This window comes from Bubalus kerabau, chromosome 4 (genome assembly GCF_029407905.1).
Source record: "Bubalus kerabau isolate K-KA32 ecotype Philippines breed swamp buffalo chromosome 4, PCC_UOA_SB_1v2, whole genome shotgun sequence".
Taxonomy (NCBI): domain Eukaryota; kingdom Metazoa; phylum Chordata; class Mammalia; order Artiodactyla; family Bovidae; genus Bubalus; species Bubalus kerabau.
This window is the reverse complement of record NC_073627.1, coordinates 85354090-85376610: the sequence shown is the minus strand read 5'-3', so window position 1 is coordinate 85376610 and position 22521 is coordinate 85354090. Positions and strand designations below refer to the sequence as shown.

The 22521-nt window shown below is 37.5% G+C and overlaps 2 pseudogenes; one reads left to right on the top strand and one right to left on the bottom strand.

Annotated features, from left to right (window-relative positions):
- LOC129650918 (tigger transposable element-derived protein 1-like) overlaps positions 1-22521 on the bottom strand; it is an 83351-nt pseudogene that overhangs the window by 26671 nt on the left and 34159 nt on the right.
- On the top strand, positions 7344-7461 carry LOC129651974 (uncharacterized; annotated as a pseudogene).

Genomic DNA, 22521 nt, shown 5'->3' with positions numbered 1-22521 from the left:
TTTTACCATTTAGAAGGATGCTAATTGTAGAATTTTTATGGCTAACTTTTATCAGACTTTGATAGCTCTCTTTTATTAGTAATATACTAATGAGTTTTATCATTAACAAATTTAAGATTTTAGCAAGTGATATTTATGTATATACAGAGATAATAATTTTTATTTCTGTTAAAATGGTAATAGATTTTCACATGTTAATCCAACATTGTACTCTTTTGTTGGTGATATATTTTATATATTGTTGAATCCATTCACTAATACCTTATTTAGGATTTTTGCATTTATTTTTATAAGACATATTGGTTTGCAATTTTCCTTTTATATAATGTCCTTGCTAGTTTTGGTATCAGGGATATACTAATATCAGGGACAATGGGAAGTATTTTCTCCTTTTGTATTCTTTGGAAGAGTTCACATGAAATTTCTTGTCTTTTTTTTGAGATTCAACCCATTTATTGCACAATAACTATAATTCTTTTTTTACACTTTTGTATAGTATTCCATGCTATGATATAATTTATTTGTCCTCCTTTTAAAAAATGAAACAAAGATGAATATTTTTAATGATAAAGGTACAATTCACACAGAAGATAGACATCATAAACCATTAGACACCTAACAACAAAGATACATAAAGCAAAAATCAGAAGAAATATAGGAAGAAGAAAAATATATATAATCATCTGCTAAGTCACTTCAGTCGTGTCCGACTCTGTGCAACTCCACAGACGGCAGCCCACCAGGCTCCCCTGTCCCTGGGGTTCTCCAGGCAAGAACACTGGAGTGGGTTGCCATTTCCTTCTCCAATGCATGAAAGTGAAAAGTGAAAGTGAAGTCGCTCAGTTGTGTCCGACCCTCAGCGACCCCATGGACTGCAGCCCACCAGGCTCCTCCACCCATGGGATTTTTCAGGCAAGAGTACTGGAGTGGGGCACCATTGCCTTCTCCATATATATAATCATAGTGAGACATATTAACATTTCTCTGGGAATATTTTTATCAAGTGTGAAAACATAAGAATAGGAGCATCTTGAATGATGTCATTAATAATTTAAATATAATAGATTTCATTTAATTAATTTATGTTAATCTTATTTCCTACACAAATATATTTAAAATTTTGTATCTCAGACATTGTTATTAGATGTCCATAAGACATTTAGAAAACCTGAAAAAAGTTAAACATTACTAAATTTCAAAAAGTAGAATTCTTTTATTGTGTGTGTGATTCAGTTATACATATGTTATTACATATGTTATATGCACATGTTAATTTTGAAATTATTTTCCATTTAGTTTATTACAAGATATTGGCTATAGTTCCCTGTGCTATATAGTAAATCTTTGTTACTTGTTGCATATCTATTGTTTTAAGTTAGATGTCTAGAATTCTATTCACACTAAGTCAAATAAGTAGAATCAAAATGTCATACATTTTTTAGTTAGGTAACAATTCATATGTTTTCTAAAATACATATATTATACATATTATATATATTTATAAAAAGCATTTATACTATGCTTGATAAAGGCTTGAGAAAAAATAAAAAAAGAGATGAAGAAATTGGAAAACATAAGTGAAATGAAATGGGAGTGCTGAATATGATGTAGCAAAGTGAAACAAACTACATAAGAGTGAAAGATCCTCAGATGGTCCAGTTGTTTTTAAACATGGCTACTCATTAGAAATATAACTGGATGATGCACGATCCTAGATGCTTGGGGCTGGTGCACTGGGACGACCCAGAGGGATGGAATGGGGAGGGAGGAGGGAGGAGGGTTCAGGATGGGGAACACATGTATACCTGTGGCGGATTCATTTTGATATTTGGCAAAACTAATACAATTATGTAAAGTTTAAAAATAAAATAAAATAAAATAAAAAAAAGGAAATATAACTGGAGCTCTGACCAAAAAACAGCAATAATTGGGTACTTGTATTTTTCAAAAATTTCCAAGATAATTCTGATATGCATCTAGATTTTAAAAAGAGATTACAAGTTTTTCTGTTAAATGAAGTTTTGGTGATATACATTTCTATTCTTTTTCTGTCTACCAATCATGATACAATAGTATTAAGTGAGTAATAGTTATATAATCACAATTTTAAAAGATGTTTATCAATTTTCATAATCAATAACCAGACAAAAAAGATAATTAAAATTGCAAGCCATAATGGGAACATGATTAACCTAACAATATAAAGTAATTACATGCAATTTGAGGGGTCAAGCAGAGTGATACCGCAAGTGGAAGTGCATACATGCACATGTTTTCATCTGCTCATCCAGTTTGTGTCTTTCAGTTGGTGCATTTAATCAATTTACAGTTAAGGTAAATTTCTGCTTTATTGACTATGACAAAGCCTTTGACTGTGTGGACCACAATAAACTGTGGAAAATTCTGAAAGAGATGGGAATTCCAGACCACCTGACCTGCCTCTTGAGAAACCTATATGCAGGTCAGGAAGCAACAGTTAGAACTGGACATGGAACAACAGACTGGTTCCAAATAGGAAAAGTAGTATGTCAAGGCTGTATATTGTCACCCTTCGTATTTAACTTATATTCAGAGTGCATCATGAGAAACGCTGGACTGGAAGAAGCACAAGCTGGAACCAAGATTGCCAGGAGGAATATCAATAACCTCAGATATGCAGATGACACCACCCTTATGGCAGAAAGTGAAGCGGAACTAAAAAGCCTCTTGATGAAAGTGAAAGTGGAGAGTGAAAAAGTTGGCTTAAAGCTCAACATTCAGAAAATGAAGATCATGGCATCTGGTCCCATCACTTCATGGGAAATAGATGGGGAAACAGCAGAAACAGTGTCAGACTTTATTTTGGGGGGCTCCAAAATCACTGCAGATGGTGATTGCAGCCATGAAATTAAAAGACGCTTACTCCTTGGAAGGAAAGTTGTGATCAACCTAGACAGCATATTCAAAAGCAGAGACATTACTTTGCCAACAAAGGTCCATCTAGTCAAGGCTATGGTTTTTCCAGTAGTCATGTATGGATGTGAGAGTTGGACTGTGAAGAAAGAGTCCCGAAGAATTGATGCTTTTGAACTGTGGTGTTGGAGAAGACTCTTGAGAGTCCCTTGGACTGCAAGGAGATCCAACCAGTCCATCCTACAGGAGATCAGTCCTGGGTGTTCATTGGAAGGAATGATGTTAAAGCTGAAACTCCAGTACTTTGGCCACCTCATGCGAAGTGTTGACTAATTGGAAAAGACCTTGATGCTGGGAGGGATTGAGGGCAGGATGAGAAGGGGATGACAGAGGATGAGATGGCTGGACAGAGGATGAGATGGCATTACCGACTCAATGGACATGGGTTTTGGTGGACTCTGGGAGTTGGTGATGGACAGGGATGCCTGGCGTGTTGCGGTTCATGGGGTCACAAAGAGTTGGGCACGACTGAGCGACTGAACTGAACTGAACAGTGGAAACAGTGGCTGACTTTATTTTTCTGGGCTCCAAAATCACTGCAGATGGTGATTGCAGCCATGAAATTAAAAGATGCTTACTCCTTGGAAGGAAAGTTATGACCAACCTAGACAGCATATTTAAAAGCAGAGACATTACTTTGTCAACAAAGGTCCATCTACTCAAAGCTATGGTTTTTCAAGTGGTTATGTATGGATGTCAGAGTTGGACTATAAAGAAAGCTGAGTGCAGAAGAATTGATGCTTTTGAACTGTGGTGTTGGAGAAGACTCTTGAGAGTCCCTTGGACTGGAAGGAGATCCAACCAGTTCACCCTAAAGGAGATCAGTCCTGGGTGTTCATTGGAAGGACTGATGTTGAAGCTGAAAACTCCAATACTTGGGCACCTGATGCAAAGAGCTGACTCACTGGAAAGGACCCTGATGCTGGGAAAAATTGAGGGCAGGAGGAGAAGGGGACACCAGAGGATGAGATGGTTGGATGGCATCACCGACTGAATGGACATGGGTTTGGGTGGACTCTGGGAGTTGATAATGGACAGGGAGGCCTGGTGTGCTGTGGTTCATGGGATCACAAAGAGTTGGACATGACTGATCAGCTGAACTGAACTGAACTGATGATCCTATTATTGTTTTCTTGATTGTTTTGGGTTTATTTTTGTAGGTAGGTTCTTTTCCTTCTGTTGTTTCCTGCCTGGAGAAGCTCCTTTACAATTTGTTGTAAAGCTGATTTGGTGGTACTGATTCTCTTAACTTTTGCTTGTCTGGAAAGCTTTTGGTTTCTCCATTAAATCTGAAGGAGAGTCTTGCTATTCTTGGTTGTAGGTTCTTCCCTTTCGTCACTTTAAATATATCTTGCCATTCTTTTCTGGCTTGTAGAACTTCTATTGAGAAGTCAAATGATAGCCTGATGGGAGTTCCCTTGTATGTTATTTGTCATTTTTCTCTTGTTGCTTTTAATATTTTATCTCTGTCTTTAATTTTTGTCAGTTTGATTAATATGTGTCTTGGTGTGTTCCTCTTTGGGTTTATCCTGCCTGGGACACCTTGTGCTTCCTGGACTTGATTTACTATTTCCTTTCCCATGTTAGGAATGTTTTCAGCTGTTATAGCTTCAAATATTTTCTCAGATCCTTTCTCTTTCTCTTCTTCTTCTGGGACCCATATAGTGTGAATGTTGGTGTGTTTAATGTTGTTCCAGAGGTCTCTTAGGCTGTCTTCATTCTTTTTTCTATATTCTATTCTGTAGCAGTGATTTCCACCATTCTGTCCTCCAGGTCATTTATCGGTTCTTTTGCCTCAGTTATTCTGCTATGGATTCCTTGTAGTGTACTATTCATCTCTGTTTGTTTGTTCTTTAGTTCTTCTAGGTCTTTGGTTAACATTTCTTGCATCTTCTCAGTCTCTGCCTTCATTCTTTTTCTGAGATCCTGAATCATCTTCATTATCATTATTATGAATTCTTTTTCTGGAAGGTTGCCTATCTCCACTTCATTCAGCTGTTTCTATGGGTTTTACCTTGTCCCTCATCTGGGATATAACTTTGTGCTTTTCCACACTGATTAACTTTCTGTAATGTGGTTTGGTTTTAGTTGCTGTGGGATTGTGATTCTTCTTGCTTCTTCCAGTTTCCTTGGTGGCTCAGATGGTAGAGTCTGCCTGCAATATGAGAGACCCAGGTTTGATCCCTGGGTTGGAAGATCTCCTGGAGAAGGAAATGGAAGCCCACTCTAGTATTCTTGCCTGGAAAATCCATGGATGGAGGAGCCTGGCAGGCTACAGTCCATGGGGTCACAAAGAGTCAGACATAACTAAATGACTAACATTTCTTTCTTGCTTCTTTTGTCTGCCCTCTGAGAGAGAAGGCTTAGAGGCTTGTGTAAGCTTCCTAATGGGAGGGACTGGTATTGGGGAAAACTGGGTCATGCTCTGGTGAGCAGGGCCTTGCTCAGTAAAGCTTTAATCTAATTGTCTCCTGAGAATCCCATGGATAGTGAGCATAGTGGGCTACAGTCCATAGGGTCGCAAAAAGTTGGATATATCTGAACTGACTTAATACACACTGAGTAAGTCTGTTTTAGGACAGAGACCAAAACTTATCCATTTTTATATTACTTATATCTAGCACCATGTACTAGCTTTTGTGCTTATTGGATAAAGATAGGTAATGTTTTTTTTTTTCCAGATATTGAGACCTTAACTTTAATGTTGATATAAAATACTACTTTATATTCACAATTTTATCAATATTTTGGTGAAATGTTTTCTTTTTTTAACTTTTTTATTATAAATTTATTTATTTTAATTGGAGGCTAATTACTTTACAATAGAAGATAGGTAATATATAATTTTGAATTATAGCATAATAGTGTATTTGACAATATGAATGACTTTTCTCAGGTAAAAATATTGTGTACATAGGTAGAAAATATTAAATGAGCTTGCTATCATCCCCATTCTTGTGTCCTTGTAACACATCACTCATCAGTTAAGGAACTCCTGCCTCCTAAACTTGGATATACCCAACAGTTATCTCTTTAACCACGCAGTTCACTACCAAATTATGCTAGTCAATCTATTCCTAGAGTATTACTTACTACTTCTAGTATAATAGTAAGCACACTGGACTAGATGTCTGGAAACATGGGGCAAAGCCTGGCTTTGAAGCATATTAGGTACATGACATGGAGCTTATTATATAAATTTTTGTCCTTCATTGCTTTATTTGTAAAATAAGGATCATAGTAACTGTAATTCATTGCATTTTCCCCACCCCTTTTTCCTTTTGAAAATTGGTAAGATTTAGAGGACCAACAAGAACAGAAGGGCATGCTGGATACTGAAAAGAGCTTAGAAATAAGGGATTTGGGTCACAGTCTTGGATCAGGCTCTTATAAATTAGATAAACTTGAACAAGCAGGAAACCCCATGATGACAACGTCTGCATATATTTTGTTTTCCTTCCTATCCACAGGCAGCATAGCATCTACTTAGAGAGTATGCAAATGGTATTTATTGACTTAAACGATTTGCCAAATAAGGGGATTTTAGAAAATTGTTCCTTATATCCCTTTTTGTTCATACATTCTATAATTTTTGGTCATGGAAGTATAAGTGCTTTGAAGATCAAAGGGTGTATTTATAAGGGACTCTTTAAATTTTGGCTGCATTACTATTTTGAAGCTGCTATAGGAGAAGGAAGAGACTTTTATTGATATTAAGGCTAGATAACTAGTGTCAGGGTTCGATTTTTCAATCAGTTCAGTTCAGTCACTCAGTCGTGTCCGACTCTTTGGACTGCAAAGTGCCAGGCTTCCCTGTCCATCACCAACTCTCAGAGCTCACTCAAACTCATGTCCATCAAGTCAGTGATGCCATCCAATCATCTCATCCTCTGTCGTCCCCTTCTCCTCCTGCTTTCAATCTTTCCCAGCATCAGGGTCTTTGCCAATGAGTCAGATCTTCACATCAGGTGGCCAAAGTATTGGAGTTTCAGCTTCAGCATCAGGCTTCCAATGAATGTTCAGGACTGATTTCCTTTAGGATGGACTAGTTGGATTGCCTTGCAATCCAAGGGACTCTCAAGAGTCTTCTACAACACCACAGTTCAAAAGCATCAATTCTTTGGTGCTCAGCTTTCTTTATAGTTCAACTCTCACATCCATACATGACTACTGGAAAAACCATAGCTTTGACTAGACAGACCTTTGTTGGCAAAGTAATGTTTTTGCTTTTTAATATGCTATCTAGGTTGGTCATAGCTTTTCTTCCAAAGAGCAAGCATCTCTTAATTTCACAGCTGCAGTCATCATCATCAGTGATTTTGGAGACCCCCCCCCAAAATAAAGTCTGTCACTGTTTCTACTGTTTCCCCATCTTTTTGCCATGAAGTGATGGCTATGGCCATATCATCCTGAAGGCACCCGATCTCATCTGATCTCAGAAGCTAAACAGGGTCGGGCCTGGTTAGTACTTGAATGGGAGACTGCCTGGGAATAACGGTACTGTAGGCTTTTGGGGGCTTTTCCGATAGCTCAGTTGGTAAAGAATCTGCCTGCAGTGCAGGAGACCCCAGTTTGATTCCTGGGTTGAGAAGATCCGCTGGAGAAGGGATAGGCTACACATGCCAGTATCCTTGGGCTTCTCTTGTGGCTCAGCTGGTAAAGAATCTCCCTGTAATGTGGGAGACCTGAGTTTGATCCCTGGGTTGGGAAGATCCCCTGGATAAGGGAAAAGCTGGCCTGGAGAATTCTGTGGACTACAGTCCATGGGGTTGCACAGAGTCAGACATGACTGAGAGACTTTCACTTCACTTCACATTTTTCAATAGGGAGGCAAAATCTAGAGTAAGGACTATAGAATTCTGCTTGGCTATTATTTGTATATTTTTACATAATTATTTGCATGTCAATATTGCTGAGACTACCTGCATCTAATTTTAAAAAAATATTTCCTTGATAATTCTGATATATATACAGCACCTTTGTTTGACAGTAATTCATTGCACTTTCCCCACCCCTTTTTCCTTTTGAAAATTGGTAAGACAATACTTGGTTCTTATCTGGCAAGAAATACTGTTTTGTTGCTACTTTGTAGGAATGATTTGGCTAGAATTGGTATACAATAGATATTGGTATACAACTGTATGCCTCTGGATGCAGGGAATGAAAATCTTAACGTGATTTTCATTCCCCCCCCTAGAACATTGTGGTTTAAACCTGTTGAAAATAGAGTAAGTTAATTTTCAGGCTTGTTTATTTTCTCAAAAGTTAGGCCACGGAATAGAGTACTTTTTGACATGTACATTCTGCTGTCACATTAAATCTTACATCTGCATCTAAAAAATCAGCATAATAATGATACTAGTAAACTTGAGCAATTTTTAAAGCTTTTCTTCTGCTTATGGAAGGTATTACCTGCTTTCTTTTGACTGTGGAAGTCTCAGGTCAGCAAAGATATAGCAGGATGCATATCACTGCAGATTTTCTTCATTGTCATCTGTTGCTGGCAATATGGCCAGATGTGAAAAAGAAAATGACTGCTTCTTTTAATTTCCTTTTCCTATCTTTTAAAACAAGTTATCTGTGTGTGTGTTCATGCCAAAACATCATTTATGGTATGTGTGTGTGTGTGTGTGTGTGTATAAGAGACACAAAGGAGGGAGGAACCTGTATGGAAGGTACATTTAACTTTTCTTGGGCAAAACTGTTTTCCTATTTGGCCTTCGTATTAAAGGTAAGTTGTGAATCATGACTTTCGAATCAATACATTTTCCAACAGAATATATGCTGTAACTTCCTGTTTATTTGTATTGAAGTATAGTTGCCTTGAGGCTTCTTGGGTGGTGCTAGTGGTAAAGAACCTGCTTGCCAGTGCAGGAGACACAAGAGACACAGGTTCAATCCCTGGGTCAGGAAGATCCACTGGAGAAGGAAATGGCAACCAACTCCAGTATTCTTGCTTGGAGAATCCCATGGACAGAGGAGCCTGATGGGCTACAATCCATGAAGGCACACAGAGCTGGACATGACTGAGCGACTTAGCATGCATGGTTGCTTTACACTGCTGTACAACAACGTGAGCCAGGCATACATATACATGCATCCCCTCTTTTATGGAGGATATTTCTTTCTTTCTGTCTTTCTTTTTATCTTTCCTCGCTGTGCCACATGAGATGTGGGGTCTAAGTTTCCCAGCCAGGGATCAAACCTGAGCCCCCTGCGTTGTAAGCACAGAGTCTTAACCTTTAGACCACCAGGGAAGTCCGATAACTTCTTGTTTGGAATGTTCTTATTTTATCGGCTAATGTCTCTGTCTTTCTTTCCTCAGGAATTTCTGGACTTGGAAACTTGTGGACATGTGAGAACTATGTTATATTCAAAACTTATACTTTTGTCCATGTGTTACATTACAATTTTTCTGTATAACTATACAATAAATACACAGTCTTTGTTGGTTAGAAAGTAGCAGCATTTGTTCTTTCCGAAATTAAGCTTTGAGTTTCATTGATAGACTATCAATTGATAGTTTCATTGATACACTATTGATAGACTATCAGGTTTCAGTCATGTCCGACTCTTTGCGACCCCTGGACTGTACCCTGCCAGGCTCCTCTGTCCATGGAATTTTCTCCAGGTCAGAATACTGTAGTGGGTAGCCGTTCCCTTCTCCAGAGGCTCTTCCTAGCCCAGCAATAGAACCCAGGACACTTGCATTGCAGGCAGATTCATTACTGTCTGAGCCCCCAGGGAAGCCCAGACTATCAGGATTACAACAAGTTCCAAGATAGTTTAGCATTTCTGTTTTTCAGATGAGGGAATTGTGGGTGAGAGCGAGCAAGTTACTGTGTCCAAGGTCTCACTGCTTTAACAGTGACAGGACCGCTGTGACACACTAGATCTCAAACTTCATAGTTCTTTCTGTATTCTGTTGTATCACATGCAACATAAATATGTCAAAAAACAAGACTTAGTTTCCCCATTCCCTTACTTTCCAATTCCCATGGAAATAGGATTGTAGCTTGAAGATTGCCTGAATTTGGTAGTTTAAAATATCTCTCTTCTCCCTCCATGATGCAGTGGAAAGAGCATTTATCTGGAGTCAATTTTGAACAATATTGACTGAATGCCTTCTCTGTACCAAGTTTGAGACCAGCACCTGGAAATACAGGAGTGAATGAGGCACATAATCCTAGTGTTTACAGTCAGCTCAGACTTCTGGTCCGGCCTCTTATTACTTATCTATCTTTAGGTAAATCATTTCATCTCTCTGAAACTCCATTTTCTGATCTTTAAAATAAGGGCAAATTCTATTTTTGAAAGTTGTGAAGATTAATTAAACTTTAATAAAAGTAAATCTTACAGCACATTTCTGACAAACAGTAGGCGGGCACTCAACAAATGTTAATGTCTTCCCTCTTACATCTAAGGGTTACTGTGAAAAGCAAATAAGAGAATATACATGAAAATGCTTTGTGAATTGGACACAAAATTCCATGGACAGAGGAGCCTGGCATGCTACAGTCAATGGGGTTGCAGAGTCGGACCTGACTTAGTAACAATAGCAACCACAAATTATAGACAAAGTTGGGGTTTTACACATTTTGCCTTTCTTCACTTGTAAGTTCCAGTCAAATGAAAAGAGGCGAGCATCTCAAGATAAAGTAGCAACTTAATTATAGATTAAGGCTGTGTTCGAGATTGTAGTTTTGATGTGCTTCCCAACACTTTACTCTAGAATTAAATTTACCCACTCAGATAGGCACAGAACAGTGTGTGTAGGCACAGGTCTTACCATTGGGGCAATTATTTTGCAATGCAGAAGGCAAACAGAATGAATGCTTCCTGAATGGAAGCAGAGAACCCTGAAAGAGCAGAGCTGCCCATGGACAAATTGTTTTTAAACTCACTAATTACTCCATCTCAGTAGATAAGTAACTCCATCGCACATGAAAAAGAAACGGGAAATGGTATTTAGGAAGGAAGCCTTTCTCTGTGGAAAGAAAACAAGAGGACAGAAAATACAGGTTTCTCTAACAGACACATATACATTGCTATGAAGAAATTAAAATTCAACCCTCTTCCCCCAGCCCCCCATTCTTATGCGAACTGCTATTTCATGTATGAAAATATCCTTATATTGTCTTCAAAGCTATTTACACCTCTTTCCCAAGCTTATAATATGTTCAGTAAAAAATACAGATTAGAAAATTCTGCTGTATTACATTGTATATTATATTCTGTATACACAGTATATACAGACTGTATGGTATGTTTGTGTGTCCTAAAGGAATGTATATTTATTAGAGGAAGTGGAGAGGGAAATTAAAGTCCTCAGTGTGTCCATCTTCAGGTATGATTATGAGTGATTATTATTATGCATTTCATACTTTTCAGAATTTGTTAATGATGTATTTTTTAAAAGGTGGCAATCTCCTTCCTGCCAAAATGCAACTTTAAAAAAGCACAAACAATAACAAAATCTAGCCATATTGTTTCTTCTTCTCCAATGCTGGCAATATTTTCCATTTTTCCCTTTTCAGTTATGTTCAGTACAAGTGGTCTAACAAACTCACTTGGTGCAGTAAACGGTGGTGGAAAGTCACCTGAAGACTAATTAAACGTAATCGTGTGTAAGTGCATGCTATCATTTCTATCGTGTCTGATTCTTTGCAAGCCTATAGACTAAAGCCCACCAGGCTCGCTATTCATGGGATTCTCCAGGGAAGAATACTGGAATGGGTAGCCATTTCCTTCACCAGGGGATCTTCTTGACCCAGGGATCAAACCTATGTCTCCAGCATTGCAGGCAGATTCTTTACCACTGAGCCACTGGGGAAGTGCCAATCAAACGTCAAATTGCAACTATTATAGCAGACATTGTCATTTCTAAATACCTATCTTTTAATTATTTGTGAATGATGATAAATCCTGGAGTTAAGTTCAACAATTTAAATTCCTTTTCCTTAATCAGCATCTTTCCACATTTCTAAGAGCCATCTTCAGATCAGATCAGATCAGTCGCTCAGTCGGGTCTGACTCTTTGTGACCCCATGAATTGCAGCACGCCAGGCCTCCCTGTCAATCACCAACTCCCGGAGTTCACTCAGACTCACGTCCATCAAGTCAATGATGCCATCCAGCCATCTCATCCTCTGTCGTCCCCTTCTCCTCTTGCCCCCAATCCCTCCCAGCATCAGAGTCTTTTCCAATGAGTCAACTCTTCGCATGAGGTGGCCAAAGTACTGGAGTTTCAACTTTAGCATCATTCCTTCCAAAGAAATTCCAGGGCTGATCTTCAGAATGGACTGGTTGGATCTCCTTGCAGTCCAAGGGACTCTCAAGAGTCTTCTCCAACACCACAGTTCAAAAGCATCTATTCTTCGGCACTCAGCCTTCTTCACAGTCCAACTCTCACATCCATACATGACCACAGGAAAAACCATAGCCTTGACTAGATGGACCTTTGTTGACAAAGTAATGTCTCTGCTTTTGAATATGCTATCTAGGTTGGTCATAACTTTCCTTCCAAGGAGTAAGCGTCTTTTAATTTCATGGCTGCAGTCACCATCTGCAGTGATTTTGGAGCCCAGAAAAATAAAGTCTGACACTGTTTCCACTGTTTCCCCATCTATTTCCCATGAAGTGATGGGACCAGATGCCATGATCTTCATTTTCTGAATGTTGAGCTTTAAGCCAACTTTTTCACTCTCCACTTTTACTTTCATCAAGAGGCTTTTGAGTTCCTCTTCACTTTCTGCCATAAGGGTGGTGTCATCTGCATATCTGAGGTTATTGATATTTCTCCCGGCAATCTTGATTCCAGCTTGTGCTTCTTCCAGTCCAGCGTTTCTCATGATGTACTCTGCATAAAAGTTAGATAAACAGGGTGACAATATGCAGCCTTGACGAACTCCTTTTCCTATTTGGAACCAGTCTGTTGTTCCATGTGCAGTTCGAACTGTTGCTTCCTGACCTGCATACAAATTTCTCAAGAGGCAGGTCAGGTGGTCTGGTATTTCCATCTCTTTCAGAATTTTCCATAGTTTATTGTGATCCACACAGTGAAAGAATATTTACTTTCTCATTTTGTTATTTTTGTTATAACTATTGGTGTGAAGGATTTTTGGTTATATAAATTTTAATTTTTTAAAATTAGGTCCAATTTATCCATCTTTTCTACTTTTTCTGTTTTTTCATACTTAGAAAAGCTTCTAATGCTGGGTTATGAAATTTTTTCCCCACATTTTCTTCTGAACTGGTTTAATTTTCCATTTAAGTATTAATATTTTGAAATGTTTACTGAAATAAAGTGTTAGTATGGATGCACTCCCCCGCCCCTAGATAGCTATCCAACTTTACAATATCCTTTATGGAATAACGTCATTACCTCAACTTTATCATATACTAAATTTTTGTATGCGTGTGTCTTTCTTGACTTCTACTTTGTTTTCAAAGCTCTATTTTTTTTTTTTTCAAGAGAGTACTGTGGCTTAAAAATTATGTTGTTGTAGTATGAATTTAATTTAATTTATTTATTGTATTTGTTTAAAATTAATTTTTATTGAAGTATAGTATATTTATACTCTAGACACCCCAACACTAAAAATAAACTGAGCATGGCCTCCCAGGTTATGTATATCACTTAAAAATTTGTATATATAAAAGAATGAATACTATTATGTCCATTATAAAATCACTAAAACATATATTTGAAAGCTAAAGCTAAAATAAACAATATTTAAATTTGTAAGCAATACATTAAAAATAACATAATAAAATTTTACAATATATTGCTGTCACTAATGAAATTAAAAGACGCTTACTCCTTGGAAGGAAAGTTATGACCAACCTAGATAGCATATTCAAAAGCAGAGACATTACTTTGTCAACAAAGGTCCATCTAGTCAAGGCTATGGTTTTTCCTGTGGTCATGTATGGATGTGAGAGTTGGACTGTGAAGAAGGCTGAGTGCCGAAGAATCGATGCTTTTGAACTGTGGTGTTGGAGAAGACTCTTGAGAGTCCCTTGGACTGCAAGGAGATCCAACCAGTCCATTCTGAAGGAGATCAGCCCTGGGATTTCTTTGGAAGGAATGATGCTAAAGCTGAAACTCCAGTACTTTGGCCACCTCATGCGAAGAGTTGACTCATTGGAAAAGACTCTGATGCTGGGAGGGATTGGGGGCAAGAGGAGAAGGGGACGACAGAAGATGAGATGGCTGGATGGCATCACCGACTCGATAGACGTGAGTCTGTGTGAACTCCAGGAGTTGGTGATGGACAGGGAGGCCTGGCGTGCTGTGATTCATGGGGTTGCAGAGTCGGACATGACTGAGCGACTGAACTGAACTGAATATTGTGAACCATATATCATTATCTTTTTTTAACTTTTTATTTTATATGGGATATATTAACAACTGATTAACAATGTTGTAATAGTTTCAGGTGAACAGCTAAGGGACTCAGCCTTACATACATATGTATCCATTCTCCCCTAAACTCCCCTCCCATTCAGGCTGCCATATAACATTGAGCAGAGTTCCATGTGCTTGTAGTGTGTATTTAAAAAATACAGTTAGTTTAAATTCTCTTTTTTTCTCAGAATATAGTAAGCTAAAACTACTAAAGTTAACTCAAGAGTTGATGTTTAGCTGGAAAGATCCCACATAGATCTATCATCCTTTATTCTAACAACCTCAGCAGTTTCTTTGCTTTGATTTGTAACATAGCTTTTGCTATCTTGTAATGTGCCATTTGAAAAGATATTTAGTCAAGCCTGTGAAGCAATGGATTTTTCAGTTATTAGCAAATTGGAATGTGGCTGGATTTCAAGTAGAAGGAAAAGTTGGAGATAGGGAGTTCCTTAGGTAAAACTAGTTGTTATCATAAGGAGGCAGGTTCAGAACAAGGAATTTAGGAAAAACGGGTGTTCTTTATCTTTTGCTAAGACAACTTTTCAGTATATCTTTGGCCTGAGAAATATTACTTTTTTCTCAGTTAGGAAAGCATAAGAATTGTGCCATCTTTGGAGAAGGAAATGGCAACCCACTCCAGTGTTCTTGCCTGGAGAATCCCATGGACAGAGAAGCCTGGTAGGCTGCAGTCCATGGGGTCGCACAGAGTCGGACACGACTGAAGCGACTTGGCAGCAGCAGCAGGCACTTGAAAGACGCGTGTAGGGGTGTGTCAAGCCAAGTACTTAAAATCCATCATTTCAAATAATACAGAAGCTCAAAAATCTATTCCACTGGATAAAGAGCCAAACTTATGACTCTTCTCATCAGATTTAAGAAATAATTTCAATCTACTTGAATATAATAGTAATTTACAGTACATCAGTACCTTCATCCCACTGCTAATTTTAGCAGTACTTATGTAGCTTCTCTGAGAATGTTGTAATTACAGCTAGAAAAAGATATCTCCAAAAAGTTACTGCTGCTGCTGCTGCTTCTAAGTCGCTTCAGAAGTGTCCGACTCTGTGCGACCCCATAGATGGCAGCCTACCAGGCTCCCCCATGCCTCGGATTCTCCAGGCAAGAACACTGGAGTGGGTTGCCATTTCCTTCTCCAATGCATGAGAGTGAAAAGTGGAAGTGAAGTCGCTACTAGAATTCTCTAATTCAGTGTGTGTCTTCAGCCTTCATTTTATATGATTCACCATGACTTAAGAATTCATCTTCTAGACATTTATCTTAAAAAAATAATGCAAACTATAGAAAAATATATATGTGGAATTTTTTTTTTTTATTGCAATGCTACTTAACCAAATTAGAACAATTGAAATGTTCCCATTTAGGGGAATGATTATGTAACTTATGGTATTTACAAGTATGGCATATTCACTGTAAAATAACTTTTACAAAGAGGTTTTCCAGACATAGGATAAGGTCAATGATAAACGGTTAAGTAGTATAAATAGGGATACAGAAGGTAGTGTCAGTTACTAACATTAAATTATAATTGTTAAAATGATACTAGTGATACTCTGAGTGTTGGGATTATGGGCTGTCAATATTTTTAGATAATTTTTATGTTTTTTCTCAATTAATTTTACAATTAATGCAAAATGAAGCATCTTCTACTTTCTTTTTTTTTTTTTTTTTAAAGCACTTAAGTTGTACTCTCTTGGCAAATTTCAATGATACAGTGTTATTATCTGTGGTTACCATGTCATATATTAGATCCTCAGAGCTTATACATCTTGTAATTAAAAGTTGGTAACCTTTACCAAACTCTCCCTATTTTCCCCAACTCCAGTTCTTGGCAGTCACAGTTTTATTCTCTGTTTCTATGAGTACACTTTTTTTTTGTTTGTTTGTTTTTTAAAAGATTCTACATAGACGTGATACCACGCATTATTTGTTTTTCTTTACTTGCCTGTTTTATTTCACTTAGCATAATTTCCTCTAGGCTCATCCATGTCATCACTGATGACAGAATTTTCTTCTTTTTCAAGGCTGAATAATATTCTGTTTTGTATATACACCACAGTTTCTTGTTCCATTCATCCACGGGCAAACAGGCTGTTTCCATACTCTGACTATTGCTGCATCAAATATGGGAGTCCATGTATCTCTTTAAGATAACAGTTTCCTTTAAATATGTACCCAGAAGTGGAATTGTTGGGTCATATGGAAATTCTTTTCATAGTGTCACAGGGTGAAAGAGCAGAGTGAAAAAGGTGGAATAAAACTCAACATTAAAAAAGTAAAATAATGGCATCTGGTCTCATCGTTTCATGGCAAATAGAATGAAAAATAGTGGAAACAATGACAGATTTTATTTTCTGGACTGCAAAATCACTGCAGATGGTGACTGCAGCCACAAAATTAAAAGACGCTTGCTCCTTGGAAAGAAAGCTATGACAAACCTAGACAGTGTATTAAACAGCAGAGACATCACTTCGCCAACAAAGGTCTGAATAATCCAAGTGTTGATTTCCAGTAGTCACGAATGGATGTGAGAGTGGGACTAAAGCTGTGCTGCTGGAAAAGACTCTTGAGAGTCCCCTGGACGGCAAAGACATCAAAACAGTCAATACTAAAGGAAGGCAACCCTGAGTATTCATTGCAAGGACTGATGCTGAAACTGAAGCTCCAGTCCTTCGGCCACCATATGCAAAGAGCCAACTCATTGGAAAAGACCCTGGTGCTGGGGAAAATTAAGGGCAAGAGGAGAAGGGGGTTACAGAGGAGATGGTTGGACAGCATTACCGACTCAATAGGCATGAGTTTGAGCAAACTCTGGGAGATAGTAGGGTCGCAAAGAGTTGGACACCACTGAGCGACTTTCACTTCACTTCACTTCTCTTCACTGGGAGATAGTGAAGGACAGGAAAGCCTGGTGTGTTGCAGTCCCTGGGATCACAGAGTTGGGCACGACTTAGTGACTGAACAGCAACAACATGGCAATTCTAGTTTTAATTTTTTGAGGAATTCCATACTGTTTTCCACAGTGGCTGTGCTAGTTACATCCCCACCAACAAGGCACTAGGATTCCCTTTTCTACACATTCCCACCAGCGTGTATCCCTTGTCTTTTTTTTCTTTTTTTTTATTTTTATTAGTTTTTTTTATTAGACCAAGTATTAGTATTGTATTTATGCACAATAATAAAAACAGATTTACAAGTTCAACTGGAAATTTAAACATAAGAAGTTTAACAGCTTTTGTTTATTATTATTATTATTATTTGGCTGCTTCGTGTCTTGTTGCAGCAGGCAGGCAGGATCTTTCGTTGTGGAGTACAGACTCTCTAGTTGTGGGACATGGACTCAGTAGTTGTAGCTCGTGGTCTTACTTCTTGCATGGCATATGGGATCTTATTCCCTGACCAGGAATTGAACCTGTATCCCCTGCATTACAAGGTGGATTCTTAACCACTGGACCACCATGGAAGTCCCTATCCATTGTCTCTTGATGACTGATGCCATTCTAACAGGCATAAAGTGATACCTCAAGGATATCTTGATTCATATTTCCCTGATGACTAGTGAGGCTGTGCATTTTCTTGTGTACCTGTTGGCCATTTTGTATGTCTTTTTTGGAAAAATGTCTATTGAGGTCTTCTGTCCATTTTCTATTCATATTATTATTATCATTGCTATTAATTTGTATTATTTCCTTATATACTTTATATATTAATGTCTTATTGGATAATATAGTTCAGAAATGTTTTCTCTCATTCCATAGGTTTCCTTTGGTTTTGTTGATGGTCTCCTTTGGTGAACAAAAGCTTTTTAGCTTTATGTATTTCCACTTGCTTATTTTTGCTTTTATTGCCTTTATTTTTTGTGTCATATCCAAGAAAAATTGTTGCCCAGACTAATGTCAAGAAGCACTTCTTCTATTTTTTTTCTAGGACTTTTACAGTTTTAGGTTTTACATTTAATTCTTTAATCTATTTCCAGTTAATTTTTTGTGAGTGATGTAAGATAGAGGTTGAATTTCATTCTTTTCCATGTGAAAGAATATCCAGTTTTCCCAATACTGTTACCTGACATAAATCCTACTTGGCCATTTGGTTTTCTAATGTTTTGTTGATTTTTGCAACTATGTTCATGAGAGTTATTGATCTATAGGTTTTTTCATTCTGGTAATATCTTATTTGGATTTGGTTTTAGGGTGATGCTGTTTTCACAGAATGGGTGAAGAAACTGCTGTTACTTAATCCTTAATCTTCACTCTTTGTTCCACCTTCTGTGCACACTCCTCTGACACTACCTGGATACCACTCTTTCACTCTCAAGATAATATTTTTTAAGGCTTTGCACTTAACAAATTTTACACAAGATTTGGTATCCAAGAAGGGGATTAATGTGCAGTGCAGCAAAGCACAGCATATAATTCAAGTTTATATTAGACATCCTTTCTCTTAAACACCCCTTTGCCACTTCAAATAATGTGAATTCACTAATTGTTCCACTTCATTTATCCCTGTCCTTTAGATGTACTGCAAGACTCTACCTTCTTATCTGTTCTTAACTTTCATTTTAAAAACTCATCTGGTTTTACAGTGTAAACAATTCAGTTTTCTTCAGTAAGTTTGGACAAATGTTTGTGTGTGAACCAGGCTGGGTGGGTATCAGCTGATATTTTTATTTCTTATTTAATATTTAAGTCATAGATGGCCTTCGGTCCACAAGGAGGCTTTTCTCCATGCAGTCGTCAGGGCACCAGCCTTCTTTTATGTAGTGACTCTACCATCTCCTTGGACAAAGCAGAGAAAGAACTTGAAGGGTGGCCCAAGGGACTTCAGGGCCAGGCATCAAAGTATTATTTATCACTTCTTCTCACATTCAGCTGCTCAGAATTCATTCACATGTCCCCATCTGATTGCAAAATGTTGTCTTGCTATGTGCTTCAGAGAAAATGAAATGTTCTTTGATGAACATGTAAAATTCTTCCTGCCACACTTTAAAAAAAATTAGGGTGATATGCTAAGTATAAGCCTAATCTGGGTCTCCATTCCTTTACTAGCATTTTAGTGGAAATTTCTTTCTTTTACATGAGCTCACTGTCCTGAGGAGACCTTCTTGTCTGACACAGTACTCTAAAATCCCTTAGAAAAAAGAGGCTCCCATCAATTTTACTTGCTGCATTGCCTATTGATTTGAGTATCTCAAACTCCCCCTTTTTATTGCTGTATACTTAGCCTAGCTTATGCAGTATGCATATATAATTTGGTACCCTTACATTTTTCACTAATAATACTTGATGGATTTTTTTCTTATGGATCGATGCTATCTAATCAATATAAAAAATGATATTAGCTACATCTAGTTGTGATTTTAACTAATAAACCCACTGTTAATATCTCATGAGATTTTTGATTGTAGCTGAAAATCTGTTCCTACATTTTGTTAAAGCCCACTTTCCTTCATTGTCCCCTAAGGATTCCCCATCACCTCTTTCAGTTTGTCAGCTGCTTTCTTTAATTTTATTCCTTATCTGTTTCCAAGTTATTTCCTTTAGCTGCCTTGGTTTCTTGCTCTTTCTGTTTTTTTTTAAAAAACTTTGATTGCTCCCTGTGTTCCCATAATCAACTAGATGTTGTTTTTCACTGCTTATATATTCAGTCCCCCACAGTGAAAGAAGTTAAAGACTATTTCAGTTATTCCTATTTGCTTTCCACTCCCTCACCTTCCTGTTAATTTCAGATATGAGCAGTATGTTTTACATATTAGAGCTGTATTTGGTGCAGTTTTGTTTTTCAGAATGTTAATATGTGAATCGCTTTGACTCCCAACTTGTGACAGTCCTTATTAAGTGCTTTTGAGATCACTGCTGGTATGCTAATAAAGATTGTTTAAACTGAGCTCAGGAAAGGTTTTCTGTGCATCTGGTGTGGGTTGAAGAGATTATAATTCCAATAATCTAGAAGAAGCAATTAAGTGTTTGTTCATATTTGGATTTTTAAAATAAAAATATCTCTCAATTGCACCCATTTTAATGCATACATCTGTTTAGAATCTTGCTACTAGGTTGTTGCTTTTTGTGGTGAGACTGGCACTTTTTATAAACTAATGGGTTGAATATAATGGGTAAACTTAGTAGAGTCACTAATACCACAAAATGATTTAAACTAAGGTTTTTAAAAAAAATCTTTCTTGGTGGTGGAAGTCATTTTATGAAGGGTAATTCTTTTGAATGATTAAATACAGAACTGTTTCTTGCCCAGTGAGTTTATGGAGGAGTAAACATTCTTATTTCCTTAATAGCAGTAGGTATGTGGTTTATTGGCAAGCTTCCCTTTTTCTACTGTTCACCCCCCTCCCCCACCACAGTGAGCTATGAGCACATTACCAAGGCAAGGCCAATGAGTCTGGCCATTTTGATTGTCTTAGAGATGAATGTATGACCTAAGCATGGCCAATGAGAGCTCCACCAAAAGTGTTTGCTGGCACTTAAAGGAAAAGTACTTTCTTACCCCTTAGTTACTAGGATGTATTATAAGTTGCAGCCCCTGGGAGCTCTTGTTACCATCACATGGAAAGAGCTCTGTGTCAGGATAAAACAATGAGGAAAACAGAATTGAGAGAGAGAAATTTCTTATGGCATTTCTAAAACCCTAGATCTAATTGTGTTTGAAGTCAGTCACCTCTTAGATTTCTTAGGAGTGTAAGTCGTTAAGTTACCTTTTAACTCAAGCTAGTTTTGGTTGAGTTTCTTTCACTGACAACTGGAAGTGTACCATCAAAAGCACTATGTAAAACCATTTTCTACAGGAAAGTAAAGAAGACCCTTACCTACAATGTTGACCATTCACTTTCTATCATACATCACAGTAACTGGCACAGAGACATGTTTAATAATATTTATGGAATGAATAAATGATTCATCTAATTAGATTAATTTATTTTAATAATTTAGTTCAAATGGTTGGACACCTATTTTGTTCAAGGTCTTATCATAGGAAATAGTAAGATGATAAAAGAAATAAAAGGGACAGAGGCTCTCTCCTGCATTTTCTGAGTTTGTGCAGGCAATAAATTATAATAATAACTTAAGGCAAACTCACAGAAGGGTCTAAATGGAGTGAAAGCTGTCTGTTAAAAAATAGCTAAGTCATCAAAAAGTTTTCAAGTTGGACTACTTAGACTTGACTCCATGTTCTGTGCTTGTTAACTGAATAAATTTGGGTACATTATTTAAACTCAGTTTTTTTATCTGTAAAACGAGGGTAATATTTGTATTCCCTTTATAGATCTTTCATAATAGCAATATGTGAACCATGAACTTCCAGATATTCAAGCTGGTTTCAGAAAAGGCAGAGGAACCAGAGATCAAATTGCCAACATCCGCTGGATCATTGAAAAAGCAAGAGAGTTTAAGAAAACATTTATTTCTGATTTATTGACTATTCCAAAGCCTTTGACTGTGGATCACAATAAACTATGGAAAATTCTGAAAGAAATGGGAAACAGACTACCTGACCTGCCTCTTGAGAAACCTATATGCAGATCAGGAAGCAGCAGTTAGAACTGGACATGGAACAACAGACTGGTTCCAAATAGGAAAAGCAGTACATCAAGGTTGTATATTGTCACCCAGCTTATTTAACTTCTATGCAGAGTACATCATGAGAAATGCTGGACTGGAAGAAGTACAAGCTGGAATCAAGATTGTTGGGAGAGGAGAACAAGGACAGTCCTGTAGTGCCTGACAATTTGAAATGTCACGTTTTATGTCGTTCATAATTTTCAATATGTCTTTTACAATGCAATTGAGAATAAAACTTGCTCAAAAACTAGAAGAAGAAAAGGACTTACTTAAATAAATTATTACATCTTTAAAAAAAAAAAAAGATTGCTGGGAGAAATATCAGTAACCTCAGATATGCAGATGACACCACCCTTATGTCAGAAAGTGAAGAGGAACTAAAAAGCCTCTTGATGAAAGTGAAAGACAAGAGTGAAAAAGTTGGCATAAAGCTCAACATTCAGAAAACGAAGATCATGGCATCTGGTCCCATCACTTCATGGGAATTAGATGGGGAAACAGTGGAAACAGGGTCAGACTTTATTTTTTGGGGCTCCAAAATCACTGCAGATGGTGATTGCAGCCGTGAAATTA